This window comes from Phoca vitulina, unplaced genomic scaffold (assembly GCF_004348235.1).
Source record: "Phoca vitulina isolate PV1807 unplaced genomic scaffold, GSC_HSeal_1.0 scaffold3, whole genome shotgun sequence".
Taxonomy (NCBI): domain Eukaryota; kingdom Metazoa; phylum Chordata; class Mammalia; order Carnivora; family Phocidae; genus Phoca; species Phoca vitulina.
Window position 1 is genome coordinate 33,921,655 of NW_022589706.1, and position 6,000 is coordinate 33,927,654.

The following is a 6,000-nucleotide window of genomic DNA, read 5'->3' on the forward strand; positions in this document are numbered from 1 at the left end:
TCTCTAAAAGATCCCTTGAGGGTCTGGGCTGGATAATTATTATTTATTTGTATTTATTTTTTCTCTTATTATAATACATGGCACATAGTACAAAGATAATAAATATTTATTGAATGAACAATTAAACAAATTAATAATTGCTTACTCCCAGATCCATCCTAATTAATTTGGATGAAATTCAAGCTTTCTCTCTTGGGAAAAAAAAAAAGTGAAAATATTAGTGTACTCCCGTATATGCCATGAGAGCATTTGTTTTCATAATTCTCCACAGAAAAGCTGGTAATACATCATATTATTATTATATCACATTATATTATTTCTCCAGTCTTAATGCTTTCCTATACCTTCTAGAACCCAAATCAGAATTTTCTATTTTTCTTTCAATATCCATTTAAAATATTATATATGTATATATAATATATATCCAAATATCTCCAATATATATATATATATCCAAAAAATAATGGCTTTGGGAAAAGAGGTTTAATTATTGTTAAAGATAAATTATTTTTAAAATTCTAATTTTAAATATGTGAAACTAATACCTTCAAAGGTATAAAAAGAAGATTCTGCCTTTCAGTGTAGCTACTTCCAATTATATTTTTGTTAACTGATGTATAGTATGTAAGGTCAACTGAAGATAATAGTAGAGATATATCATTTTATTTTATTTCACAGCCTTTCATTTATGTTATGCTTGATATTACTTAAAGAAGTTATATGTTGGAGACACATGAAAAAGTGCTCAACATCGCTCGGCATCAGGGAAATCCAAATCAAAACCTCAATGAGATACCACCACACAGCAGTCAGAATGGCTAAAATTAACAAGTCAGGAAACGACAGATGTTGGCGGGGATGCGGAGAAAGGGGAACCCTCCTACACTGTTGGTGGGAATGCAAGCTGGTGCAGCTACTCTGGAAAACAGTATGGCGGTTCCTCAAAAAGTTGAAAATAGAGCTACCATACGATCCAGCAATTGCACTACTGGGTATTTACCCCAAAGATACAAATGTAGGGATCCGAAGGGGTACATGCACCCCAATGTTTATAGCAGCAATGTCCACAACAGCCAAACTGTGGAAAGAGCCAAGACATCTATCGACAGATGAGTGGATAAAGATGTGGTGTATATATATACAATGGAATATTATGCAGCCATCAAAAGGAATGAAATCTTGCCATTTGCAACAATGTGGATGGAACTGGAGGGTGTTACGCTGAGCGAAATAAGTCAATCAGAGAAAGACATGTATCATATGACCTCACTGATATGAGGAATTCTTAATCTCAGGAAACAAACTTGAGGGTTGCTGGAGTGGTGGGGGGTGGGAGGGATGGGGTGGCTGGGTGATAGACACTGGGGAGGGTATGTGCTATGGTGAGCGCTGTGAGTTGTGCAAGACTGCTGAATCACAGATCTGTACCTCTGAAACAAATAATACATTATATGTTAAAAAAAAAAAAAAGAAGATAGCAGGAGGGGAAGAATGAAGGGGGGGAAATCGGAGGGGGAGATGAACCATGAGAGATGATGGACTCTGAAAAACAAACTGAGGGTTCTAGAGGGGAGGGGGTGGGAGGATGGGTTAGCCTGGTGATCAATAGTAAAGAGGGCACGGTCTGCATGGAGCACTGGGTGTTATACACAAACAATGAATCATGGAACACTACATCAAAAACTAATGATGTACGGTGATTAACATAACATAATAATAATAAAAAAAAGAAGTTATATGTTGGGTGTTCCTGTCTGAAATCTTTAAAAAAATGTATTTTTGTTACTATGAATTTAAAGTAACTCCAACACAAAAAAATTACAACTTACTGAAGTTACAAATATCATTAAGTATGCTATTATTTTTTATATAAACTTCCATCCATTGTGACTCAGATTGTCAGTGAATTCTTCTGATTGCCTGTATATAACTGTGCAGAAATATGAATGTGTTAAAATGATACCTATTATTTCCTTATTTGTTTATTCTTATTTTAATATGTTCTGTTAATCACCATACATTACATCATTAGTTTTTGATGTAGTGTTCCATGACTCCATTCAGTACATGATCTCTTTAATACCCATCACCAGGCTAACCCATCCCCCCTACCCCCTCCCCTCTAGAACTCTCAGTTTGTTTCTCAGAGTCCATCGTCTCTCATGGTTTGTCTCCCCCTCCGATTCCCCCCCTTTATTTTTCCCTTCCTGCTATCTTCTTCTTCTTCTTTTTTTTTTAACGTATAATGTATTATTTGTTTCAGAGGTACAGATCTGTGATTCAACAGTCTTAGACAATTCACAGCGCTCACCATAGCACATACCCTCCCCAATGTCTATCACCCAGCCACCCCATCCCTCCCACTGCCCACCACTCCAGCAACCCTCAGTTTGTTTTCCTTATTTAAAGTTAATAAAAGTTTCTCATTGCTATGTTTAATAGAATTTGAATTGGGTTCAAGTGCACAACCCCCAAACATCATTATGTTAAGCCGGCCACATATTATAAATTTATCACAAAGGCTATCTCTGATATGGTGGGATGCAAATAACATAGACTGCCCTACTCCTGAATTCTTAGGATGGGCACTTCAGAGTCCACATGCCTCTGAAATGCCCTAAAAATTAATACAAAACTTTATATTCAGGTAACAATGTGCATTTTTCTGTGAGGCTTTTCATAACTTTCATCAGATTTTCAAAGGCTATGGAAAACTGTAGTACAAGCTAGTGTTTTAATATAAAAGATAACATAGATAATAGAACAATCAATCAAACAGGTGAAAAACATTTGTAACTAAAGTGTAAAAACATCTCTGTCCTGTTTGATAACCTTATTCATTGCCAGTTTCCATAGACTATTATGTAGATCTTGAACTCCCTTGAAGGCCCTTATTGAAGGCATCTACTGTCAATTTATCAAACATCCAACTAACTTGGTACACAAAAATTGGGGGTGGTAATAAAATGAATTTGAAAGAATTCAACCTGTTTTTCTTTGTTTCCAGTAATTATTTCCCTTAATTGTATTTGTGTACGTGTGTGTATTTTCAAAGTTTCTGAAAAAAAAAAATACTACTATCAAGTGACAGATTTTTTTTTAGCATCTAATAGTAATGATTAGGAAGGGAAATTCATAGGTTACCAATAGTGCCCCAAATTAAACTTGTTAAATTTGCTGCCAAGTGTCTATCTTATGATAAATAATTTTTTTCCCCTCAAACACCCTAAGTTAATTTTCTCACACTGGAGGCTAGAAGTCCAAGATCAAGGTGTCAGCAGGTTGCTTTTTCTGAGGCCTGTCTCCTAGGCTTATTGATGGCATTCTTCTCACTCTGTCTTCTCATGGTTTTTTCTCTGTATGCATGCATGTTTGTGTTCAAGTTTCCTTAAAAGGACACCAGTCCTGGTGGATCAGGGTTCACCCTAAAATCCTCATTTCAACTTAATGACCTTTTAAAAAATCCCCATTTCCAAATACAGTCACATTCCAAGGTTCTGGGGGTTATGACTTCAACTTAAGATTTTGATCGGGAAGGGAGGCACAATTTAGTGCATAACCCTGGTGATCTTCCCTCAACTATATTTAAAACAAAATTAGAGTAATATACATGCAATGAGTTTTAACATTCGTTGAGCCATAAAGGCATTTTTGACATGCTTATATCAGTAGTAATAATGATGATGATGATAATAATCTTTAGTACAATAATAGCAATTGTCCTTTATTAATAGCTAATTTCATTTAAATCATCAGAAAAAATATTTATGGTTAGATATTATTTTTCTCTTTTTATAAATAAACTGAAGCTTAAATATGCTAAGTAATTTGTTCATGATGGACCAAAAAATCGGGAAGTCAAGATTTTATTCTATTTCCCTGGAGAACTACTTGGATAAAATGTAATTTTGTTGTTGTTGTTTTATTTGACATATACATACATTCTGAAATGATCACCACAATAATGTTAGTTAATACATTTATCACCTCACATAGTTACCTTTTTTGTGTATGTGTGGTGAAAACACTTAAGATCTACTCTCTTGGGGTCCTGGGTGGCTCAGTAGGTTAAGCATCTGCCTTCGGCTCAGGTCATGATCTCAGGGTCCTGGGATTGAGCCCCACATGGGCTCCCTGCTCAGCAGGAGCCTGCTTCTCCCTCTCCTGCTCCCCCTGCTTGTGCTCTCTCTCTCTCTCTGTCAAATAAATTAAAAAAATAACCAAAAGAACAACAACAAAAAAAGGTCTCATCTTTTAGCGAATTTCAAGCACATAATACAGAATTGTTGATTATAGTCAATATGCTATACTTTATATCCCTGGAACTTATTCATCTTACAAACAATTGAAAGTTTATACCCTTTGGCCAACATCACCCCATTTCCCCCACCTTCAGTCTCTGGCAACAACTTTTCTATTCTCTATGAGTTCAGCTTTTTTGGATTACACATATCAGGGAATTCATTCAGTATTTGTCTTTCTCTATCTGTGTTGTTTTGTTTCAAGAGTTTTACAGGACTAATACAACTAACTTGGAAAGCATTTGGCAATAATTAAAGTTGAACCTGATTATGCCATCTCATGCCTGTTTTATAGCCCATAGAAACTCTCAAACATATGTGCAAGGAGGCAACTGAAAAGTAGTATATTGTTTGTAATAGTGGAAAATAGCAAGAAATTAAATGTCCTTTAACAGGGAAATGGATACACTGTATTATGGTATAAATGGAGTACTATGAAATGATTAAAATTAAGGAAATCAAGTATATGTCAAGAATGGAAGATAAATAAAACAAGCAAGTGGCAGAATAATACCTTCAGTCAAATAACACCCATACAAAATTTAAAACATGAAAAATAATGTACTTGCTTATGGGTATATATGCAGTGATACATAACCCACATGAAAAAATAAACACCAAATTAAAGGTAATGGGTATTGCTGGGGAGGAAGAAAGAGGAATGGAATAGGGAAAGGAAATTGGCTACTTCAATTATTTAAGTAGTAAAACAAATATGACAAAATCTTAAATATTGACAAATCTGGTGGTAGGGATTCGGGTATTCATTATATTACTTTTTTTTTACTGTTCTGATCATCTACTGCTGTATAACAAACTATTACAAAACTTGCTGGCTTAAGACAGCAATTTATGATGATCTCTGTGTTCATGGTTTGACCAGGCTCATCTAGTTAGTGGTTGTCCCTGGAGATGCCTCACCTTGTTGCAGGTAGATGGGGGCTGGCACAATAGCCATCTGAAGGTTTGACTGAGCTGGCCATTGAAGATAGCTTATTGCTTCAATGACTGGCACCGTAGCTGGGACTTCTGGAACAGTTGGAGGGTTGGCTGGATATCTCTCTGTCTCTCTCTCTGTCTCTCGCTCTCTTTCTGTTTCTATCTCTGGCTTCCCACTTAATTAGCTTGGACTCCTGACAACATGAAGCTGGCTTCTCCAAAGCAAACATTTCAAGAATTAGGCTGAAGCTGTAAGACTTCTTAAGAATAACAAGTCTTGGAAGTCACAGAGTGCCACCACTACTGCTTTCTACTGGTCAAATCAAGACAGGAACAAACCAGATCTGTGCAGAGGAGATACACAAAGATAATATTGCTGGGAGACATGGTTCTTGGAAGGCCATCTTGGAGGACTAGCTATCATACATATTTTTCGGTATTCCTGAAATACTTCATAGAAAAATCAAACAACATTTTATAAGAGTGGTATGACGGTTAATTTTATGTGTCAACTTGGCTTGGCTACATTACACAGATATTCAGTCAAACATTGTTCTAGATGCTTTTGTGAAAGTATCTTTTAGACGAGGTCAACATTTAAATCAGACTTTCAGTAAAGTAGACTACCCTCCAAAATGTGGATGGGTCTCACCCAATCAGTTGAAGGCCATAATAGAAAAAAGACTGACCTCCCCATAGGAAGAGGGAATTCTGCCAGCAGACTACTTTCAGACTCAAACTGTAACTCATTCCAGGTTTC